This window comes from Protopterus annectens, chromosome 2.part2 (genome assembly GCF_019279795.1).
Source record: "Protopterus annectens isolate FY-2018-M chromosome 2.part2, PAN1.0, whole genome shotgun sequence".
Classification (NCBI taxonomy): Eukaryota; Metazoa; Chordata; order Ceratodontiformes; family Protopteridae; genus Protopterus; species Protopterus annectens.
Window position 1 is genome coordinate 593310569 of NC_056730.1, and position 25556 is coordinate 593336124.

The window sequence follows — 25556 nt, forward strand, 5'->3', positions numbered from 1 at the left end:
GGAATTTAGGAAATCAAATCAACTATTAATTTCCTTTTCTGACTCCAGATTGGGCTTACCACTTTCTAAAGTTACACTATAACTGGATTTCCAGTTGCATAGCCTTTGTCTACAGTTCAGAGGGTAGACCTTTACCCTGCATGATCAAGGCTCATTCTACCAGGTCGCTGTCTACCTCTGCAGCCTTTCAAGCCTGGGTCCCACTTAATATTTGTGCAGCAGCTACGTGGGCTACCCCTCACACTTTTATTACACATTACGAATTGGATTTAGATTCCAGGGGTAGAGCATCCTTTGGATCCACAGTGCTTAGGAGTATTTTCCAGTGAGCCACCCAAGAATAAGGCGCTAGGGATGCTGTTCCATATGTAAAAATGAAGGTGAGATTGGACTACACAACATAAAGAAGTTGTGTACTCACCATAACATTCCACGTTGGTAGTCCATCTCACCCTTCATTTTTACCAACCCTCCCTTCTGCCCCCATCCTGGAAGATCTGGAAATAACAATAATAATTTGGTTATCTTTGGTTGGAGACCCTTTAGTATTGGTTTGTCTGTTATGGGTTTTTTTTTTCTGGTGAGCAGCAAACAAGATCTGAGGTTTGTACTGGTGCACTATGGGATACCTGCTTAGCCACGAGCCAACCAGAAGTCTTTGAGCTTGTAATTCGGCAGAGTTGGAGCCGAGGATTGGCTCTGAACCCATATGTAAAAATGAAGGGTGCGATCGACTACCAACATGGAACGTTATGGTGAGTGTACATAGCTTCTTTTTCTGAGAACATCCAGGGTCTGAATTCTTTAATTTTCGTGATATATGATGGAGTTCTAGTTGAGAGGATTAAAGATTTAAACTCTGTTTGGAGCTTCATTATCAGAGAGTCCTGATCTGAGAAGGGGCATGGAACTATTGAGAAGCTGAGGATTTTTGTTTGTAAATCTTGAACTACGAATAATTTGTCTATTCTGGTTTGTGTTCTAAATCTATGGTCTTTATGGAAAAATAATAAGGATTTATCATCTTTGTCAATTAAATGAATCAATCCATTTTTTTTAAGGATTTTGAAATAGTTGCTGTGCAAAAATACTTCTTGATGGTTTCAGATGCTTCTAAGGTGCAATTAGTCTCCTCCCAGTATAAGATTTCCTTTATTTTTTATTTTCTAGGTGTTTTTTTAACCGTTCCTGCTCCAATTCCTGGGAACCAATATAGATTAGCTAAGGTCCATATTCTATTATTAAATTTAATTATAACAAATGCTAGTAGATCTTCTTTGTCTTCATATTTATAAATAACGTTTGGAGTGATTATGTTTTTCTTCCAGAGAATTGATACTCCTTTTGTCTTTGTTCTGTAGGAGAATTGAGCTAAGACCGTGTATAGTCCTTAGGGTTCCAAATAAAGCCATTAGTATTAAAATGCGTTTCCTGGAGAAATACTACTTGTGCCGTATTTAGATTTAAATATTTTAGTAAGTTTGATCTTTTATTTGCATTATTTAAGCCATTAGTATTTAATGATAAGAATGTTAAATCCATTTCAAGTTATTGTTGGAAGAAACTTTTTTTTTTATTTTGATTGTAGTAGTTATACCATATTCTCTGATAACATTGGATGTTATTTTCATGTGTGTAAACTTGGAAGTGTAATTTTAATGTTCTTTGTTCTTTAAATATAAGTAGGGTAAATTTCTGGTCAGGCTTTAAAAAAGTACTTCTATAAAACATTAATTCTAAAGTATCAAATACAAGTAAATATGAATTTCCCATTAAACATGGGATGAAAGTCATTCCTAATCTAATAGATAGATATGTCTATTGGATTATCACTCGTACCTTTAACCAGCAGTATCAACTGAGCTCCATATGTTAAATTATTATATGGAGAATTTTTTTGAGATATGAAATTTTATATTCTATTATTGTTCTATAGTATTTTATATATCTGGATGGAATGTTAGTAAACAATTATGTTGACTTAGAAAATATCCAATATTTAGTTACCCTTAAGAGATCCCAAACATAAAATATCCAATATTTAGTTACCCTTAAGAGATCCCAAACATGTCAGATATGTTATTTTGGATAAATTAAATGCAACAGAGGAGCATACACTAAATAAGCCAACAACAAATAGATTATTACTAAAATAATTTGACTAAAATGACTCTACAGGAGACAATGAGTGATTACCAATGAAATATGAATTTACTGTAGGTGTACTGTCTTCCTTTACTTTCCCACTCTTCATCTCACCAACTTCAACTTACACTTAAAAGACATGGCTTATCAGTGGAATCCTGACTCAGAGTAGAGGTGCCCTACATTCTAGTGTGCAGTGCTTGTACATATTTATAGATTTACAAAGCAGAGTCTAAGAATGAACTATGATCACCCTGACAATTCCCATCCTGTATAGGGCACATCCTGCTTCCAGAATGGGTAATCACATCAGGTCTAGAATGAATGTGAATGTACCTATATGATAATCAAGACTTACCTTAGGTAAGTATTAATCAAATAGTATTTAGAGCATCTTAGAGAGTTCTCGGGGCAGTTAGAATACTCTTAAGCCTCTCCTCCCATGACCAAAAACAGAGATTTCCCTTCCCTTTCTTTCCCTTGTTTTAAATAAGTACTTATAAAAGAAATTCAGCAAACATAGGTAAACAGAAATAACATTCAGTAGTCCGTCTTGTACATGACTCATAATCCATTAAACAAGTCAATGGCTAACATCACTTTAGTAAACATTATAAAGACAAATTAGGAATAATTTCCTAGCTCTTTAAATTTTCTGATAAAGCAAAAAGTTAACAATAAGCTATTTTAACTAAAAGTATAAAGCATTTCAAAATTTCCTTGCATGTATACATTTCTTCTTATATTGTAGTGTCAATAGCGGTCTTTGAAATCTGTACAATACTTCACTTTTTCATATTATTCCTTTTTCAATTCAGGTTTTGTTTTGTCAAAACGGCAGCAATATTTCAAGGGCACAGTTAATATTTAGACTGTTTCAGATAACTTGTCAGTTGCCAATTGAGTTAGTTTAGACTGTATGGTTAGTGCAAATATAGCATGTTGCAAAAATATATTTTTTTATGTGCTCTAGAGACTATGCAGGTGACATAATGTAGCATATGTAGAGCAGATAGCTTATGGATTCAGGTTGTTAAAGTAAATTATGCTTATTAATCAGGCAATTTCATTTAAATTCACAAGTAACTTGGGGACATTTCAGTTGAGTTTCCAGGAATGTGTAATCCAATGTGAGTAATTGAGTCCACTTTTCCTCATAAACATATGTCACATTTCATTAAACTAAGCATAGTCTAACATCTGTCTAATAGTCATTATAAAGAATAGTAATTTCCTAGCTCTTCAAACTTTCTGATATCGCAAAATGTTGACAGTAAGTTATTTTAACTGGAAGAGTAAAACATTTCAATACTTCCTTGTGAATATATATTTTTACTTTTACTGTAGTGTCGAGAACTGTCTTTGAAATCTATGCATTACTTCACTGCTTTCAAGTCCTTCATTTTACAGTTCAGATTATATTTTGTCAACATGTCAATAGCATTTCAGGGGTACATTTAATATTTAAATTAATATTTTAAATGAATAGCTATCTGTTACCAAGTGAGTTTGTACAGAGTGTGAGGTAACTGCAAAGATAACATGTAATATGTATCTTTTCATGTGCTCTAAGACTGACAATTTCAAGTAACATATAAAATGTAACGTTTACAGTGCAGACAGCTTGTGAAATCAGCATGTTAAAGTGAGTTGTTGTTGTTGTCGTCTTTCGGCTTTTCCCGGTTCAGAACTCTGGTCCGCTAATGATTGGCAGTAGATTTTTACGTGCCGAGTTGAGTAATACTTTTTAATCAAGCAGCTACATTTCAGTGCACATGTAGTTTGGGAACATTTCAGTTGTGTTTCCAGGAATATGTAATCTTGTGAGGATAAATCATAAAATATTTACAAATAATCCTATTATGTATTTATTTTACCTTGTTTAAGTTTTTTCATTTTAACTAAACAGCATTACTTTTTCTTATTTGTTATCTGTGAGGCTAAATGCACTTTGCAGATGCAGTGTCCTTAGAAACTGCAGCAATTGTTTACTGTTGCTATGGCAACGCAAATAGAATGTGAAGAAAGCTTCACTTCTCTTGACTAACAGTACATTTTTCTCTCTTTATGTATTTGTTAATGCTAAAAGGAAATAATTCAAAGGACATATGTACATGAATGGAACATTTCAGAGGTAATCACGAACATGTCCCCAATCCCAATAAGCATAACAGTCGTCGTCTTTTGGCTTTTCCCGGTTAGGGGTCGCCACAGCAGATCACCTGTCCGCTCATGATTGGCAGTGGAGTCTTTATAGTGTCAAGTTGCCAGCTCGGCGCCCAACCCTCCACAGAAGACGCACACACTCACACCTAAGGCCAATTTAGTGTCCAATCCACCTACAGCATGTCTTTAGGATGTGGGAGGAAACCGGAGCACCTGGAGGAAACCCACGCGACCACAGGGAGGACATGCAGACTCCGCACAGAAGGCACCCCAGCCGAGAATCGAACCGGAGAACCTCTTGCTGTGAGGCGCAAACGCTAACTGCTGCACCACTGTGGCCTCCCCCAGTAAGCATAACAGTGACTATCATTAATCTAATAAATATTGTAATAATTAAGTTCACTATTCCAATTAGTCTGCCTTAAAACTAGATTATTTTAGACTATTATTTATCTATGTATAGATAGTGAGTTATTAAATATATACAGACTATATTAGTATAGTAAATAGGAGAGAGTTTAGAAAGGGAGACGAGATGCAGTTAAAATAAATGAGAAAAGAGAGGAGAGAGAAAAGAGAAAATACACATACTATGTATGTTGATAAATATTTTGTGCTATATAACCCCCCTCCTGTGAAAGAAAAGTACCCTGTTTTACATACCTGAGGTAATGTGAAAACTCTCGTGTCATCTATTTTCAAAAAATATAGATAAAGATTCCAGTAGTTACCTTTGTTTTAAAATTCCAAGCTGTAAAATGGGTCCTTTAAAGTAATGTTAAAACAATTCATATCATAGTAGATGCTTTGAGAGATTTGGCTGTAACAGTATCAGACTTTTGCTTCTTCTGTTTGACATCTGTCCAGTCATTTGTTTCTTTTGTTCTCTTGAGAGAAGGTGACATCCAATCCATATAGGTTCATAGGTTTATACTAGGCTATCTGCCCTAAGGCATTTATAAGCCTAGCCCAAATTATTGTGGCTTACGCCACCCCTTATATGAAAAAATACTGTGCCCATTAGTTTGTTGTGCCTCTGTCCAGCAGTGACCCAGAGATGATTCCCGGGGTAAACCTACGATCTCCCATCCACAGGTCTAGATTTCTCTTGAACAGAGTCAGCGAGGTGCTCTGCCTCACATGGACCGGGATTTTATTCCACAGCATAGGGAGTCTCTGAGTGATAAATCTATCCCTCCAGCACGCCCTATTTATATCCGTGCTAAGGTTTAAGTCGCTTGCTCTAGTGGTTTTGGTGGATTTGGATTTTTGAGGTGGAGCATGTCCATTAATTCGGGTTGGACATGGCCTTGTATGTCAGGCACATGTCACCTCTGAGCAGACGGTATGCGACTGAATAGAGCTGGAGTTTCTTCAATCTGGCAGCATATGACAGATTTTGGAGTCCCTTTATCCTTTTGGTGAGGAACTTTTGGGGTCTCTCCAATTGCTGCAGATGTCGGGTGAGATACATCCCGAATGGGGCATTGTACTCGATCATTGGTCTGATAAGTGAAGAGTACAGGGAACAATAACCTCACTAGATCTGGATGTGAATCCCTTCATGATCAGGTGGGCAATGTAGAAGGTCTTTCTAACCACTTTAGTAATGTGAGTGTCAAAAGAAAGGCCACTGTCAACCTGGGTCCCCAGGTCCCTGATAACCTCTTCTGTGCTTAGTGGATTGCCACCTATATGGTAGCTTGGGGTTACCTTGTTTTTCCCGAAGGGTATGACTATACATTTTTGGCGTTTAACTTCAGGCCATGGCTCTGGCACCAGCTATCTGTTTCCGTGAGTCCCTTCTGAAGGATATCAGTGTCCGATGCACTTTCCACTATGGCCCAGTTTGCAGTCATCTGCAAACTTTGTCAGCCAAAGTCCTCCCATGTTGGCCTGTACTTCTGAGAAGTAGATGCCAAACAATAGGGGCCAAGGACCGAGCCCTGTGGGACACCACTTGTGACCGGCTTGGAGTCTGACACAGCGCCAGCAACTCTAACCCTGTGGGTTCTGTCCTTAAGCCAGTTTGCAACCCATCTTGTGACATATGGGTTTACATTTAAGCTGGTAAGTTTTTCTACAATACCCGAGTGGGGTATTGTGTCGAAAGCCTTTGCAAGGTCAAGGTAGGCTGTATGGACTGCCTTTCCTCATCAATGGCCTTGGTGACTATTTCAAGAAGTCGACCAAGTTCAAAAGGCATGATCTTCCCTTGACAAAGCCAAACTGGGTCGGGTCCAATGTCTGCAAGTCCCTATATCTTTGTTTATGAGCTCCATTATGATCCTCTCCATAGCTTTGCAGACTAGACTTGTTAAGCTTATGGGGCAGTAATTACCAGGGTCCGTGAGGCGCCACCTTTGTGGAGTGGGACCACAGTTGCCGCACGCCACTCCTTGGGGACGTATGCGGTGGTGAGGCGGAGATTAAACAGCTGCCTTATGTGCGGGTTTAATTCCTCATTTAGCTCGTGTAGCACACAGCCGGGACACCATCCGGTCCCATTGATGCTGTGTTTTTAGCTTTAGAGAGAGCAGCTTTCACCTGCGCATTTGAGATGTCCGGGAGGCTACACTCGGCTGGGATAGTTATCTCTCCTTTAGGGGAGAGGGGTGAAGTTTGCACTGAACCTGTCTGCCAGTATGTTGGCAATGTCTGTGGGTTCAGTGATTTTGTATCATTTTGGACTAATTCTGAGCATATCTGTGAGTTTCCACCCAGGTTCCTAACATAGCTGAAAAAGGCCTTATGATTGTCCTTTGAATCCATGGCAATTTTTCTCTCAAAATTGGCCTTAGTTGATTTTGAGTGCTCGTATTTTTTTACTAATAATGATCAGGGTGACTTCCCTTTTATGGATTTTGTTCTATCATGTAATAGCTTTCTCCTCTTATTGTAAAGTTTGTTAATGGCTGAGGTCCACCAGACTGGACGTTTCCCTTTGTGGAAAGAGTCTTGGTTTTATTTGGGATTGCCTGATCCATGCAGTCCTGGAGGTGTTCATAGAAGGCATTTGTAAGGGCTTCCGCAGCTTGGGTTGTGGTTTCCTCTGACTCAGGGGCCTTGAAGGATACCACACCAGTCTTGAGTAGTGTGAAGTTTGCTTTAGAGAAGTTCTTCACTATGGTCTTTTTTGTTTGGGGTGGGGTGGGATGTGGATTTCCAGTGAGATTAGTTTATGATCAGATCTCACCAATGAGGGATATACTTCCGGTGTGGAGCATTTTGTCCCCATGTTTGTGACAATGAGATCTAGTATATTTTCTCCTCTCGTGGGAACAGTGACTAGCTGTTCCATGGCATTTGAATTTATGAACTCCAGGAACCGTTGGGCTAGAAAGTTAGGGCTTGAGTAATGTTCCCAGTCTATATTCGGGTAGTTGAAGTCACCCAATATGATGGTGTTTGGAGATACATTTATACCCTCCAGTGTCTTCAGGAAGGCTGTGTGGGGTTCCTGAGTTTGAGAGGGTGGCCTGTAGCATGCTACAATTTGTAGAGCAGTTTTGCCTATTGTTAGTTGCACCTGGATGGTTTCAAGCTTCATGCGTTAGCACCAACCTGGAGGTGTTAGTATCCTTTATGAATATGGATAAACCGCCTCCTTTTGTGGAGTGGTCCGGGTTTTGGCGCCGGAACGCATGATATGAGGTAAAACCTAATAGTGCCGGGTGCTCTCAGGAGCCTTGAACCAGGTTTCAGTTACAGCACAGACATTGATGTTCTCCATACTGAGAAGGGCCTCGAGTGCGTGCATTTTGAGATTTAGACTTCTGGCATTGAGCAGCATTACCCTCAATTTCTTCCCATTTTTGTTTTCTAGGGTGGTAGGTTTAGAATTTGAGCCTTGCCTAAAAAAGGCACTATGGGGGAGGCAAGAGCCTTGGCCAAGATCCGGCATCCCTGGGTGGACGGGTGCAAGCCGTCCCTTGAAGCAGCGTGGCTTGTCAAGCATGTCATCCCAGGCAGACTGACACTGGACCCCTTTGAATGACACCAGACATTAAGCCAATTGTTAAAGCTGATCATCTTGTCTCTATATTGTGGCATCATTCTTGGTGAAGGAAGGATACTGCTCAGGGTTAGGGTCATACCTGCCTGGGCTACATAATCAGAGAGCTCCTCTATGTCTCTTTTCATGCAGTCCAGGGAGGTACGTCTCAGGTCGTTCACACCAGCATGGACAATGACTGTGTCATATTTGTACTTGCTGTGGAGTGACCCGAGTGCTTGTGTTATGTGGCGGATTCTAGCACCCGATAGGCAGCCTACTGTGACCCTCTCCTTGTTCAGCCTGGTGAGTGGGACGTCAGTGTGTCTGACTATGGAGTCACCTATGACAAGTATGTTTGGTGTTGTATTTGGCCTTAAGGGCTGTGACTGCTTTGCACACTGCTTTTGTGGTTTATGTGTTGCTTGTGGGGTGTCTTGAGGTAGCAGTTGTTTGGGTGTCTGCTTTGGAGGCCTCTGCTGTTTAGGTAAATTTTACTCAGAGCCTCGAGTATGTCTTTGTGTGTTTATGTGTTTGATTCAGTGGAGTGGTAGCATTATGTGAGGCTGGTTTTGTGGTGTGTGTAGTTGCCTTCTCCTCCTGTCTGGTCTTGCCAGTCCTGAGTTGAGAGAGCTCAGCCTCCAGTTTGGCTAAATAGCTGCATCTCTCGCAAGTATTTGTGTTATGTGGGAGGAGGAGAGGGTTGTCTGTGTGCATGAGGCAGTTATAACATTGCCTCAAGATTCCCAGATTCACCAGCTGGACCGGAGAGGAGATTGACAACTGACCTTTGGACATGCTAGAATAATATTGGGAAATCCTTAATTGAAAACAAGGGCCAGTGGGGAGTGAGGGTGTAGTGCTTTTAATTTTTAGTGCTGACTTATATAATTGCTTTAGTGAGCAAGTGCCAGGTAACTTGAGTGCAATGTGATACAAGTAACTAAATGCAAAAACGACAAACAGTAACTTTCTTTCAAGTGAAACAAGGAAATAAGTACAGTAAGCAATGCAGATATCACTAGTGATCCACAGAAGCGCTGAGAAGTTGCGTATTAGGTGAATTAGCTTCCAGGGAAATAACAAGCAAACAAACAACAAGTATATAAACAAAGCTAGATTCAGTATATTCTGGTAAAGTAATTACATTATTAGTTTTAAGAAATTTGATAATTATTGACCTAGGAGGAGAGTTTGAGTTAGTGGCAGGTTTCTCAAGAGCTCTGTGTGCCCTTTCAATGCCAAAGGAAAGTCCTTTTAAATTTAAAAAGTCAAGGATCCAGCTTGATAAAAAAGGAAATATCCTCACTTTTGTGTTTTCAGGTAATCCAAAAATCCTGATGTTATTTCTCCTCTCCCTATTTTCCAAGTCATCTACTTTATTAACCAGCCAAGTGTTTTGTTTAAGAAGCAGTTCTTTCTGTGTTTCCTATTCCTTAAGTCTGCTTTTTATGTCATTTAGAGAAACCTCTATTCCTGTTTTGTCTGGTGGTGTAGCATTTCCTTGAGGGGTATCAGCCTGTTTTTGACTGCTTGTTTTAAGACTTTCCAGGTTCTCTTTAAAATCCTCCATGTTCAAAGACAACAACTGCAGGGTAGATGCCATCTGTTGTAGTTCCTTCTTTAAGGCAACATCTTGGTGAGAATTCTTTGAGTTGCTCATTTTAACAAGTGAATATATCTCCAAGCTTTTTGACAGGAAATTATTTGTAAAACTTCACCAAAGTTTCTAATTATGTAAGTTGGTACTTTACCTATAAGATTTTATACTTTGAAGAAAAAAAAAAGAATATTTTGTCCTGTCTTATTTAACTAGTTATATGGAGCTCTAAAATACTGCTGCTTTCAGTTAGCAATTCAGGCTCTGCCCCCCCCCCCCCCCTCGCAGTAATTCATTTTGATAGTGAAAGGTTGGCAAGTGGTATGGAAAGTGTAGGACTGAGGGATTGTAAAATAGGTGAGATCTGTGTCCTGTAGCATTGGAGGTGTGATAGAGTAGAAAAGATAAATAGATGAGCGTATTTGGTGAAAGAGACTTGACAGTGGAGGAGGATGAAGAGTAGGTTTATGAATGTTATGAAATGAAAACGTAGGAGGTAGGAATTTTGCTAAGCCAAGAAAATGCAAAGTTAGGAATATGAAATAGAGAGGAGACAGACGTAGAGAGAGAGAATGCAAGGGGAGTAAGGTGTTGAAGAAGGAGCCAAATAAGTCAGTGGTGGGAGTAAATAATGGGGTGGAGTAAGAGGAGTACACCAGAAGAAGGTAGAAGTGATAGGAGGAGCTCGGGTGGAGGTGTAGATAGTATGATTAGGATAGTGGGTTTGGTTGACAGATGAATATCAGAATATGTTAATTCAGAAAGGAAGAGGAAAGTTTTGTGTAGGAGTAAATCTAGGGATAGAGGGGGGGTGGATGAGAATTGGAGGTGTAGGGTAGGGGAACGGAGTGAAACCAAGCTCAGCAGGTTACAGCAGGTGTAATGCCAAAGAAACGTGAGAAAGTTTCTGTACGCTTGGAGGTGAGCTAAGGTTAGAAGCTTGTGTAGCTGAAATTAATAAAATGTAATGGTTACAAGAATATTTGCTAATAAAGTATACTGAGCCAAAACAGTAAGTGGGGGGGGAAATGCGCTGTAAAAGTAGTTAGTTTGAAAGTTAAGCAGAGAGGTTACAAAGCAGTGGTTGAGCAGGTACAGGTATAGTCTGCAAAAAAAGCTAGCCTAAAGAGTTAAGTAGTACAGTTTGTTGCAGGATAATGCAGTAAGAGGAAAGTTGAGAAAATATCCTAGGAAACAGAAAATGTATGTTAGTTTGTATTTGTCATTTTTCTCTGATGAGGAGGATAGAATTTACAAGATAAAAAGCAGACATAAGTACATTGGTATTTATAGGGGAGGACAGACAGACAAATATGGACCGCAGCAGTACACATAGTGAAGAATAGTTGAAGTTGGTAAAGTAGGGGACTATTTGTTGTAGGTATAGAGCCTACAATAGACAGGTTTAGAAGCCCTAAAGAGGCCAAGTCTTCCAATACAGTGCTGTTCACCAGGGAGCTTAACAGTTCTAGAGGGAATGTGTGTGTGCTACAGAAGACCCTGATCTATTTTTACAGAGGAGTAAGGAATACACGTACCTGAGGGAATGTGTGTGCGCTACAGAAGACCCTGATCTATTTTTACAGAGGAGTAAGGAATACACGTACAATACTATGTAGATTGTCGTCTTTTGGTCCTTAAAAGGGTGCACCACTGTCTTGGTTGTTGCTGGACAATGATAAGCTGATTGATACTAATTCAGTGTAATAGTTGAGACTAAAACAGAGTAAAACAGAAGAGGGCTTGGTGAATTGAAACACTGGAGGATGGGCACTCTAGGGAGGGCAGTTGAATTACTGCATTTTCAAGATGGTGTCTAGAGGGAAGGCGAGTCATCTGTACACAAGTTTTCCAAACACTGCAACTTAGCCAGTATTTCCTGGGCTGGGGCAAGATTCAATAAGGCTGTCTGTTCCCTGCCACCACAACAGGCCATCAGTCAGCCCTGTGTTCCCTACATTGAGGGAACCATTCCAAGCTTTATTGCTGCCACCTTGACTTGTGAAGAACATAGTACAGTAGTGTTAAGAACTTGCCGTAAATCTTGGTGTTCAAGTAGTTTAACTGTTACAGTAGAAGTTCCCTCCACAATGTGCCTCTGTCCATGATGCATCTTTGGGTTGGTATCTATCCCCACACTAGTACCCACTACAACCACTTTTTCAGCTGTCTCATCCACCAGATCAGGCACTCTTGACTGAAACAGGTGAGCAGCATGCCTGTGTTTGATAGGCTTGAGAGATATTTATAGCACTTCACTGATGCAGTGATTTCTTTTAGAATTTTCTGCCTTGCAAAAGCCCAAGTCTAGGCTGGAGACCTTCCTATGTCCTGTGGATGCCCTCCTTTCCAGTGTCTGGTTATAAAGGGTTGAGCCAGTGACATTTTTCATTTTTGTCTTGCTGTCAGAGTCTGATGCATCTGCATCATAAGAGTACATCTGTCCAAATCTAGAAGACTTCTCAAGCTAAATACCTTGGAGAAAGCCCTTTTTATGTGCATCTTGAGTATCTGTAGATGTCTGGCAACTCTTCAGATGATTTCTTAGAGTGTGGAAAACTGATCCCTTATAGAGATTTCTTCTGTCTCTCGCACTCTCTCTGATTGTTCTGCATGGATTTAGAGCATTACTTGCCCTATTGTCCCCAGTGTGCTTACTTTAGTTGTCATATAATTAGGAGTAGGTCAGAGTTCTTGCTGAAATATTTAGAACAATGTAAAGAGCATTGGTGGCCTGGTCACCCATTATGGTGTCTGCAGGTCCCCATTGCTATTCTCCTATGGAAAAAAAAAGCATCATCCTAGAGATTAGAGTGCTAGAGAACTGAAAAACACCAGTTCAGTCTGACAACCCTCCCAGGCTTGAGATTTTTGAAGGAGTTGAAATGATTTCAAAAGGCCCTTCTGGCCACCTGTACTGCAGATGCCTTTGATGAGACCCCTACAGAGGCCACTGTACATACTGCAAAGCTGACATTCACTCAGGCTGAGAACTCCCAGGCATCTGTTGCTTTTGGAGTTGCTGAGCAGGCACCAGCTTCTGATGCTTGACTAGGAGGGCAAAGTCACTTGCATCTGTCTGTGGAGATCATAGGAGACCTTATCCTGTCTAACACACATTGACCTGAGGTTTCACTGCCTGACGCTACACCAAAGTTCATGCTCAAGCCTCGGAAGACCAAAAAGTCTGTTGTTGACTTACCACAGGTGTTTGAGCCTCAGCCACATCATTTACAATACTTATTGAGCTTGTAGCAGTTTTCATGGAATTCAAGGTCCAGCTGATTAGTCTGTAAACAACACCCTGGTCCAAGAAACCTCTGTCTGTGGGAATTCTACCTTCCCTGATGATGGCAGATAAGATCAAGGCCTTGTTTTGGGTGTTCTTTTTTATTATTTTTGCCCCTATCCGCTTCCCACTTCATCCTGTGGCACTTACCCTATGCACCATGCCCATCACAGGGTCTCCCAGCCTTTCTGAATACCCCCTGACTTACTCTGATATTGGCCGATGCCATTGCAAATCTTGAGAGTCCTGGAGCTCTCTGCTGTCTACCATCTGCCAGGGGATTTTTACGTATGATCTACCCCATTCCTCTCTCCCTTTCTATGCCTTTGGTTATATCCGAAGGGAGGGTACACTGGGGACATGTGATGTATCAGCACATCGCAGCAGCTTAACCATGTCCCCACCCTACCACTGTTGGGACCACTCTCCTCTAGCCAGGTAATATCCCCATTCTCCACCATGGATCATTGTGGGAGACTGTCACTTTATCACCCTACATACTGAGATAGTAACTCCCATCTCTCTTTATCACTCTGCCAGTTGAATGGCCTTTTTTAGAAGAATCTAGTTGAATACTTGGACAAATAAATTTACATCAAAGTTGTATGCGTTAACCTTGTATCATAATGATTTTTTAGACAACTTTGTTTTGCAGCTTTTGTTTTATCATTACTACTTGTATTGATTGATCTTAAGTTGTTCCATCTCGCCTTCGTTCTTGCTGTTTGGGTTCGGAGCCAATCCTCTGCTCTGACTCTGCCTACTTCTATAGCTTGAGAGCTATTTACTGGCTCGAGGCTAACCCTTATCCCAGAATGCCCAGCATCAGCGACCCAGATCTCGTTTGCCGCTTCAGCTGCGAGGTTGCTTCGTTACTGGCTCAGGCTTAGTATAGTTTTTTCTATTATAATTGTTTATTCTTAAAAATGTATCAAGTTTTTGTCTATATAGTACTTTATCCCTTATTGCCTTTCTTGTGTGTGTTGCAGCTTTGTTGGCCGTCGCTCCATATCTCACAGGCCTTCTGTTTCCCCTGAACTCGTTTGAATTAGAGAGCCCCCCCCCCCCAGGACAGATGTTTAAATTAGAGGCTCTCCTTTCTGTTCCTTAACTTTAAAAAAAAAAAAAAAAACTTTGTTTTTTAGTATAGTAGTGTAAAATGTCTAAAGAGGCCAAAGTTTCTGGCTTCAAAAAGTGTGACTCATGCTGTCAGAAAATGTCTGACAGATGAGCACACTAGCTATGTTTATTGTTTAGGGGTTTGCACCTGCAGGACTCCTGCTCTGTCTGCGATGCATTTAGTCCAATGGTCCTGCAGGAGCGCAGAAACAAATTAATCCTTTGAGGATTATTGAAACCACAGGATTCCCTGGCTAAATGTTCTCAGCCAGTGAAATCCTCTAAGTCTGTCTAGCCATCAGCTCCATCCTCAGAACCAACTCCTGGGCTTGAAGAACCAAGTTTGCTGGTGCCGATTAACATCAACAACTCATCTCCTCCCTCGGCTCCAACTGCAACCTCGGAGCCGTCTCGGAGCCACAAGCGAACAAGGTGTCCTTCATTGGAGCCGATCCGCTCGGTGCCACAGTCACCCTTATTAGGAAGTGAACGTAGTCATCACTCTTCATCCCACTCCTCTCAATCCTCCAGGTTATTGAATCAGGACGTGGAGAAGAGTAGTCAGCAGGTTGCTTAAATTACAGGCCCTTGCGCAATTACTTTCCAGCCCACCTCAGCAGGTTGCGGCTCCATCCGCCTCCATCTCCATTCCTCCTCCGACTACACTTAGTTCGGAGCCAGAGACCATGGATGCGCTGATAGTAGAGCCGACTGCGCAGATCACCTCCTCTTCGGTTCCGTCGGCTCCGATCACCTCGATTGTTCCGTCCATGGAGGGATCTGGGCGCAGAAGCGCGCTCGTCTGCTCCGAGGGGAGGAGTGGCATTGGTCCCTTGTCTGACCCTGCTCTCCCTCTCGGAGCTTCGGCACAGGTGAGCTCGGCTCCCACATTGGCCTCGGAGCCTTTGCCCTCGATGCGAAGGACTCCTGTCTCTTCGGAGCCGGAGCTTTCTTTGCTTCGGGATTGTGACGCCTTCGACGTCATGCGGAGTTTGCTGTCCCCTGAAGCAGCCCTACTATCAGCCCCATCGGCTTCTTCTCTTGCAGTGCCTGTGCCAACCTGTGCTCCTCCTCCTCCAGCCCAGAAGCGTAGGGAACCTATGCCCCAGGACACCCTATTGGGTGACCCCTCTTCCGAGACCTCCCCTGATCACTCAGAGAAGCCTCCTCGGAAGAAGTGCAAGTGGGAGCACCTAGACTCACCTGCGTCTGTCACATCAGATACAGACCTGGATGAATCAGAAGGGTCCCCCAGGTCCCCCTCTGAAGAGGTTTCCTTTTCGGACATCCTTGAAATGTTTAGGCAGAGGGATGGCTGGTCTTCCCTAGCCCCTACCGAGGACGAGTGTGTATACCTGGAGGCATTCTGTTCCAGACCCTCCACGTCCTGGGTGTCTCCACCTTTTGATGCACTCATGTCTGTAGTGGCTCGAAAGGCTTGGTCAGCACTGGATTCTGTGGAGCCTACTCCGAGGAGACCAAATAAATTCATAACAGCCCCCCAGGACAAACAATTTCTATCTAAAGGTGTGCCAGTTGATGCCATGGTGGTAGCAGCAGCCACCAAGAAAGAGTTAGAAACTTCGTCTGTCCATCCACCAAACAGAGTCTAGGACAATGGACAGATATGGGAAGCGAATGTTTTCCTCAGCGACCTTCTCAATGAGGTCCCTGAATTATCTTTCTCATTTTACACGACTTCAAAGGAATCTCCTAAAAGAGCTTGGAGATACCCTACAAGATCCTACAGATGAGGGAGCATCAGCCAAAATAGCTTTCCAGCTTGCAACTCTTAATTCTATAGTCAACTCCTCCATGAGGCTGATTTCCTATGCAGCCGATGGAGCAAGCAGAGCCGCAGGTATAGGAGTGGTTCTCAGGAGACATGCTTGGCTGCGGCTTTGTCAATTTGCGGAATCCTTTCAGGCGTCCTTCACAAATACTCCCTTTGGCTCCTTGCTTTTTGGGCCTCAGGTGAAAGACCTGCTTACCAGGTGTGAGCAGGAAGGCAAGACTCTCTGTGCCGTGGGAGTCAGTTTTTCCACTCCTAACGCACCTTATTCCAAAGGTCAGAAAGGTGGAAAGATGTGGTTTTGGAAGTCCCAGGGACCCTTGCCTGACACAAGTGGTGATTTTTTTTCCCCCAGGGGCAGAGGTAGAAACAACAACAGTGGCAGACGCCGCCCTCGTGGCAGAGAAGGGCCGCAAAATCAGGGGAACAGAGAAACTTTCTCTGCCAAACCCTTCCAGCATCCCTGATGGGTTGCCTGACTGCTCACCTCTGGAAGCAGTCGGGGGAAGACTTTCCCTGTACCCAAAAGTCTGGCAAAATATAACGAGACAAATGGGGTACTATCTATCATATTCGGAGGTTACAAAATCCCCTTTCTCCAAGCCCATCTAAAGTCAAAAAAGTCCATTCCAGATGTCCCACCCAATCTAAGGGATCAAGCAGTTATTCAAGTATCAAAACTGCTAGAAAAGAGCCATTCAGGAAGTCCCTGCAGACCAACTAGGATCCGGAACTTACTCAAGATTCTTTTTAGTACCAAAAAAGACGGGACTGGAGACAAATACTGGATCTCAGCAGATTGAACAAATCTGTACAAAAAGAAAAGTTCCGGATAGTAACACTGCAGTCCATTCTCCCTTTTCTGGGTCAGGACAACTGGCTATGCTCCATAGATCTTCAGGATGCGTACTACCATATCAAAATGGACAGATGCTCCAGGAGATTTCTTCACTTAGCGTAGCGGGCAGTCATCAGTTCAGAGCTCTGCCCTTTGGTCTCACCACAGCCCCCAAGGTGTTCACCAAATGTATGGCAGTAGTCATGGCTCACCTGAGACATCAAGGATTCCAGGTGTTTCCCTATCTAGACGACTGGCTCCTAACTGCTACAACCAGGCATCAACTCTTTGAGGCATGGGGATTATACAATATCAATCTGCTCCCATCTAGGCATTACAGTAAATTTCGAAAAATCTGCCTTGTTGCCCTGTCAATCTGTTACATATATAGGAGCAGAATTAAACACAAAACAGATGTTTGCAAGATTACCTCAGGAAAGAGTTTTCTCTATTCGCCAAGTGTCCTTTCTAATGCAGGGCAGAAAGGTCCAAGTCAGACATGTCCTGCAAGTTCTAGGCTCCATGGCAGCTGCCATTCTTCTTGTACCATTAGCGCGTTACCACATGAGAGTCCTTCAGTGGCTTCTTTTCACACAGTGGTCCTTCCAGGAACTACTCCTGTCTCACATGATCCTGATTACAGAAACATGCAAAAGACACCTGTCTTGGTGGATGGTCTCCCTACTGGTGACTTAGGGCAGACCTTTCATTCAACCCCCTCCAGTAGCCACAGTGACCACGGATGCCTCCCTGATAGGGGGGGGGGGCATTATCTAGGCAGGACAGTCCAAGGCATGTGGCAACCTCATGAGTACCATCTGCATATCAATGTCCTAGAGATGAGAGCGGTGCTCCTAGTGTTGCAAGCTCTTCAAGACTCTCTTCCTTCCAGGACTATGACTATCCAAACAGACATGTCATTTGTGTGGTACATCAACAAGCAGGGCGGGACCAGGTCCTACCCCTTGTGTCGAGAAGCCCTCAGGCTATGGCAATGGGCGATTTTTCTCCCAGCTTTTTCTGACAGCAACGCACATCCCTGGGAAATCCAACGTAATAGTGGACAGGCTCAGCAAGGCTATCCTCGTGCCTCATGAGTGGTCTCTGAATCAGGAAATTGCGGACCTTATCTTCTGCAAATGGGGCCAGCCTTGCTGCAATCTATTTGCCACCCCCTCAACAACAAATGCAACAGCTACTTCTCCCTGCTTCCTCCTCCAGGTCAAACTCCCAGGGACGCTCTAGTCCACGATTGGCCTCAGGGACTCCTTTATGCATTTCTCCCTTTTCCCCTAATTCCAAGGCTCATATAGAAAGCAAAATTGCTGGGTTGCAAAATGATTCTCATTGCCCCCTATTGGCCTCGACAGATATGGTTTCCGTTCCTGCACCTTCACCTTCTAGACCAGCCTTGGGTTCTGGACCCAGTGCCAGATCTGTTGATTCATCAGTCAGGCGGGTTACACCATTCCCTTCAGACTCTCAAGCTCACAGCTTTGTTTCTCTACTTCCTACCTTAGCCAGGCTTCCAAGTATCTCCCCAGCATTTTGCGATGATATTGTATCCTCCCATAAGTCAACTACGAGAAAGACTTATGCTAGCAAATAGAAAAGATTTTCTTACTGGGCAGAATCTAGAAACTTGGACCCTTTTCAGCCCCAGTCCATCAAATTCTAGAATTTCTAGCAGAGCTTTTTCAGTCGGGTGCGGCTGCTGCTACCATCAGGGTACAGCTGGCAGCCATGTCTAATTTTCATATTGGAATTCTTAATTCTAGCATAATGTCTCATAAGCTCTGCAAGCCTTCATGAGAGGAGCATCTCTTAGACCCCCAGTGAGGGATCCACCTCCTCCTTAGGATCTCAATTTAGTTTTTGACTACTTTGATTCTGCCTCCATTTGAACCAGCAGCTTCATGTCCCTTAAAGTTTCTTTCTTGGAAAATACTTTTTTTGGTTGCCATTACCTCAGCTAGACGTGTTTCAGAACTCCAAGCACTGTGTTCGTCTTCCATATATGGTGTTTCACAAAGATGGAGTTTCTCTGAGAACCAACCCATCCATCATACCAAAAGTCTGTTCAGAAAACAATTTAAGTTAATCCTTCGATTATAACAATAAGGCAGAATACGGTCTTCACCAACTGGATGTGCACAGACAATTAAGTTTTTGCCTCCATTGGATCAAAGAGCTAAGAAAATCAGACCGATTATTTCTCTCCTATGCTCACAATACGCAAGGCCTTCCAGTTTCTAAGGTGACCTCATCCAAATGGTTATCTGACACCATTGCCTTTTTTTTTTTATCAGTTTAAGGCATAAACATCTACCAGCAAAACCGAAAGGTCATTCTACTAGAGCATTTGTAGCCTTTCAGTCTAAATTGCCCATAGACTCAGTTTGTACAGCTGCCACTTGGGCAAACCCTCATGCCTTTATCTCTCATTGCAAAGTGGATGTGGTCTCCCGGAACAGAGCTTCCTTTGGTTCCACTGTTCTGAAGAGTCTGTTCTAATGAGGCACCTGGGGTCTTTAGGTGCTAGGGACGCTGTCCCAAACAGCAAGAGTGAAGGCGAGATGGGACAACTTAACATAAAGAAGTTATGTGCCTACCATAACGTTCCATGTTAGTTGTCCTTCATCTCGCCTTCCTTCTTGCTTCCCTCCCCTCCTTCCCCCTTCCTGGAGGATTGAGAGGAGTTCACTATGGTTTCACTGGCTGATTTCCCTTTTCTTGGTTCACATGCCAGGTAATTTTATGACAGTTTACTCTGCTGTGTTATTTTGGTAAATCAGTTTTAGGTTACTGGTTACTTTATATGTCTAGTGTGCGCTATCACAAACGAGATCTGGGTAGCTGATGTTGAGCATTCTGGGATAAGGGTTAGCCTCGAGCAAGTAAATAGCTCTCGAGCTATAGAAGTAGGCTGAGTCAGAGCTGAGGATCAGCTCCAAACCCAAACAGCAAGAAGGAAGGCGAGATGAAGGAAAACTAACCTGGAACGTTATGGTAGGTACATAACTTTTTTTTATCAGCTAATATAAAATCTTTAGGATTTAACACTAATATGTTAAACTGCTAGGTCAGTTTGTGCTGTACCACAGATATTCTTTGTGTTTCACTGTTGCAGTCATCACCTGTGGGTTATCCCTGCTTGGGGTAGCCCTCGGCCGGCCCGAATACAGAGTCATTGTTTTTTTGCGTTGGCTGTTGTAGCCTGTAGTCTGACATCAGGTCGTCAGTGCTATAAAGCAAGGCAGCCGACGTCATTACATCAGTCTTTTTTGCCATGGAACCCGTAGCAGAAGCAGTTCGGAAGTGTGCCGATCGGTCACTACCAGCATTTGAATTAGTTGAAAACGTCTAAAGCTAAGTACCCTGTTGGGGATTTTTTTTTTCTTGCACTAACTGATGTCTAAAAAAGATAACAATTGTCTCACCTGTGGAAAGCAGATCCCACACAGAGACTTCCATTCATACTGCTTCACTTGTTTAGGCCCAGACCACGACGTCCCCTGTTGCCGGTTCTGTGCCCTCTTTAACACGAGAACTATTTGCCAGAGAGCTCTTATTGTAGACTGGTGTTTTCATCTTCAGTCTTTCCATTCTGAAATGGTGTCAGCCAACAATCCGTGGATATTCAGAAAAAACACAGAGATAAAGATAGAGACAGACCACACAACGCTAAGCGTTCCGACGACTCAACCGCTAAGCAGGTCGTCAGTTCTCCGGAATCCAGTGAGGTGCTTTCGCAGCCCTTGATGCCCAATTTGATATCTACGCAGGCCTCTACCGAGACCCTTTCGGAGTCCGGTATGCCACAGAAATCTTCTTTGCCTTCCGAGCCCTTGGCTGTCTCTGCTTCGTTTGGGTCCGGAGCCGCGACACAGGCACTGGCTTCCGAGGAGTCCTCTCGCATACCAAATCTAGACAGAAACAGACGTCTTCTCATCCAACTACAGTTTCTCTCAGACCGATAGATACTTTGTGGCCTAGAAGCCAGGCCACTCCTAGAAAAACTGTCTCTAGGCACCATCTTACTCCTGCTCCACCACCCCAAGCACAAATACTTAAAATGGCGGAGGATCTCTTCTCCCTTATCAGGGGTGGTCAGGCCACAACTTCTAAAAGGAAAAGACACCCTTCTCCTGAAATTATGACAGAACAGGATTCTGAGGAACCTGATTATTCAGATTTTGAAGAGGAACATCCTCTGACTGCTTATGAGGATTCAGATGCAGAGGAATCCATTCCTTCTGCATCCCCACCAGAAGACCTTTCCTTTGGGGAAACCCTTCACACCCTCAGGGAACATTTCCAGTGGGAATCTCAGGATTTCCCCCAGTCTGAGAAAAGACTGAGTTTCTGGACCTGCCCCAGCACAGACCCCTGGCCCATCTCCCCCTGTTTTTAGAAGTGGTGGATGATGTTTTCCATGAATCCAGCTTAGCCCCTGACGCCCTCTCTCCCTGCTCCCAGTAAACCTGACTGGTATTACAGAGTACCTGATTCTTACAAATACCTGTACAGAAATCCTGCTGCAGACCCAGAGGTCATTACACAGGGACCTAAAGGAGCCAAGACTAGTTCTGCCAAGAATCCTATTCCTTCTGACAAGGATTCCAGACCTCTGGACAACTGGGGTAAAAAAAAAGTTTACACCTCTGCAACCTTGGCTATCAGAGCACTCAACAGTCAGTTCCATATGTTAAAATATCAACAACACACTTTGGAACTATTAAAACAAAAGATTTCAACCTTTCCTGACTGTGCCAGTTTAAAAGAGTTAACAGATTTACTGCACTGTATTTGCCAAGTGGCCAAACACTCATTACATTGTGGATATGACTCCCTAGAGGCCTCAAGCAGGGCAGCAGTGTCAGGATCTGTCATTAGGAGACGTGTGGTTGAAGGAACAACCTCTCCCTGATCAGGTAAAGTCTAAATTAATTGATGCACCCCTGGATAAGGACTGCTTGTTTGGAATAAAAGCAGAAGAGATGCTTAAAAAGATGGAAGACAAAGCAAAATCTACCCAAACAGTAAAAGATTTCTTTCAGGTTCAACCTCCCAGGTTCAGCAGGAACATGCCCTCTAAGCACTGGTCCTTCCCTGCACCTAGCAGGCAGGGCCAATGTAAGCCCCGGAGGGACAGACCACCCAGGCCCCTATCCCATGGGCAACAGAGAACCAAACAGTGGACCACCTCCCCCAAAGGCAGGGAGTTCTAAGTTATTGTTCTATGGTAAACACACTCCCTCTCCCCCCCTGCCCTCCTTTCACTCACCAAAAGCTAGGAGGAAGGCTCTCCCTCTGCAAAGAAAATAGACTTTCTGTAACAAAGGACCAATGGGTCTTAAAGATCATTTTTCAGGGTACAAATTCTCTTTCAACGAACTCCCAATTCCAAGAGAGGGTACCCAGACTTCTCTCCAAATCAATGGGTAGAGGCATTGAAACAGGTCCAAACTGTCATATCCCAGGGGGCAGTAGAACCCATCCCCTCAGACCAAACAGGCAAAGGCTTTTATTCCAGACTATTCCTTGTTCCCAGAAAAGACAGCACTTTGCACCCCATCCTGGATCTATCCATTCTGAACACCTCCCTGGTGATCCCCAAATTCAAAATGCTAACTTCACAGCAGCTGCTGCCTATGCTGATACAAAATACCTGGTTAGTTACCCTAGACCTAAAAGATGCCTACCTCCACATCCCCATAAGGGAATCCTGCAGGAAATTCCTGCACTTCAGAGCAGGCTCATAGCACTTTCAATTCTCTGCGCTACCCTTTGGCTCATCTACTGCACCCAGAGTATTCACGAAATGCTTAGCCCTGGCCATAGCATTTTGCAGACAGAGAAATATACAGATTTACCCTTATCTGGACAACTACCTCATTCAGGCAGATTGCAAAGAAAAGCTGCTCCACACCCTCCTAATTTCCCTAGGGTTCATCATCAACGAGAGGAAGTCAAAGCAAACACCCTCCAGGAAGATCATTTTATTGGGAGCACTGCTGGACACAGCATTCCAGATGGCCTTTCTATGCCCAGAATAGCAGAGCTTCCTGCTTCTCTACTTCACCGTGCTGGCTTCCAGAAGTCACTTCACTGCGAGGAAGATCCTGCAAGCCTTGGGGTACATGGCATCTTGCATCCTTCTAATTCCTTTGGCCAGGCTTCACATAAGAAAACTTAAGTGGTATCTAAAGAGCCTGTGGTGTCAGCACTCTTACCCTCTAGAGACCTCTCTACCCCTGATCCCCCCTGTATAAGGGCTGAGTTTCTCTGGTGGACAGAGGCCTGTGCCAAGAACAAGGGTCTTCCCTCCATCCTTTACCCTACTGGGAAGAGCATCACCACCAGCGCCTCAGACATTGTTTTGGGGGCACTCACCTAGCAGGCAGGTGCACCCAATTTCTTTAGGATGCCTAGCACCTTCCCTTGCACATCAATCAGAAGGAAATGATGGCAGTACAAAATGCTCTGACATCCTTCAAACCTCATCTCGGGCAGGGGTTCTCCTTATCAAAACACAGCACTACAGTAATGTGGTATATCAACAAACAGGGAGGGACCCAGTCTTATTCTCTGTGCAGGCTAGCCATGAACCTCTGGCTGACAGCCTCCTCCATGGGATTGCACCTAATTGCCCAATATCTACCAGGGATCAGCAACACCCTGGCAGACCACCTAAGCAGAAACTTACTGGACCCCCATGAATGGCAGCTCCACAGAAAAATCTTTTTGAAAGTCATTCAGGAGTGGGGAACTCCGGAGGTGGATCTCTTTGCTTCTTACCTCAACTACCAGCTGAAAATCTTCTGTACCAGGGAGTATCACCACCTGGCATGGAAGGTGGATGCCTTGACCTTCCCCTGGAACTCCCTCTTTGTATACGCATTCCCTCCTCTGCCTCTTTTTCCCAAGGTATTGATCAAGCTAAGGGAGGAGAGACCAGAGGGCATCCTCATTGCTCCAGATTGGCCCAGACAGCTTTGGTGCCCCTTACTGCACAGCCTGATATTACAGCCTCCCAGGCAGCTTCCCCTAATCTCAGATCTCTTAACCCAGGTGGGGGGAGGTTGCAGACTCTCAATCTGTCTGCATGGCTAACGCTTTAAAAGCAAACAAGCGGCCCCTGTTATGCAAACAGGTCCTACACATTTATCACAGAGGCCATAAGGCCCAGCACCAGAAAATCTTACGCTGGGAAATGGAAAAGATTCTGCTCCTGGAGCCCAGTCCAGAGGAGGCAGTACCTCACAACCTTCCATCCCTCTTATCCTGGACTGCCTAGCTGAGTTACTCAATAGTGGTCTCTCCTCCTCTTCACTTAAAATCCATAACTCAACCATTTCAACTCATTTTGTTACAAACCAGCCCCTCTTCTCACATCCTTTGATTAAACAATTCCTCAGAGGGGCTTCTAATATCATACCTCCCAGAAGACCACCCACGCCAGCCTGGGACCTGAATTATGTTTCAGAAAAACTAACACCACCGAATTGAGATACCTCTCCTGGAAGACTGCTTTCCTACTAGCTATCACCTCAGCCAGAAGGGTTTCAGAACTTCAGGCACTCATGGCCATTGAGCCCTTCATCATTTTTCATGCAGACATGGTCTCCCTGAGGACTAACCCCTCCTTTTATGCCCAAGTTGGTATCTGATGTGACCCTCAACCAAGGCCATACATCTACCCACCTTCTTTCCTAACACTCAAAACAAGGGAGGAAAGAATTCTGCACTCACTAGACGTGCACAGACAGCTCAGGTACTACCTGGACCGTACTAAACCTTTCAGAAAAACAGACCAGCTTCTTGTCAGCTTTGCCCAAGGAGCAGAGGGGAAGCCCATTTCCAAGCAAACAATTTCCAAATGGATATCACACTGTATCCATTTCTACTACAGACTACAATAAGTCTATTCGTACCCATTCCACTAGGGCAGCCTCCACTTCCACAGCATTCCACAGAGAGAGTTCCCACCAGGGATATCTTGGAAACTGCCAAATGGACCACTGTCCATACCTTTACAAAGCATTACCACCTACCTCTTTTCTCTAAGACTAGGGCAGGGTTTGCCTCTGCAGTTCTGCAGGGCATGCTGACCCATGCCTAGGTCTCTAATCCTTCCATCCCTCTCCTCAGCTTTGGGAATCCTCCCACAGGTGATGACTGAAACAGTGAAACACAAAGAACATAGTATGGTTGTGTACACTTATCATAAATGTAGATATTTGAGTGTATTCACTGTTGCAGTCCTGGTTTCCCTCCCTCCTTCCCCTTTATATCCTCTTTCCTTAGGGGGGACATAAGCTTCTCATGGTGACTTTCAGACACCAGGACCACTTTACCATATTTCCTCGTGCTTCTGACGGGTTAGGGCAAGAAAAACTGATGCAATGGCGTCAGCTGCCTTGCTTTATAGCACTGACGACCTGATGTCAGACTACAGGAGACAGCAGCCAATGCAGAAAAACATCGACTCTGATGTTCGGACTGCCACAGCAGGGATAACCCACAGGTGATGACTGAAACAGTGAATACACTCGAACATCTACATTTATGGTAAGTGCACAACTGTACTTTCTGCCTTCTCCAAGGTCG

The 25556-nt window shown here is 43.7% G+C and overlaps 1 protein-coding gene across 2 annotated transcripts in view; it reads left to right on the forward strand.

Moving 5' to 3' along the window:
• The window catches only part of CCT7 (chaperonin containing TCP1 subunit 7), a 1331840-nt gene that overhangs the window by 1143300 nt on the left and 162984 nt on the right, over positions 1-25556 (forward strand). The window lies entirely within an intron of this gene.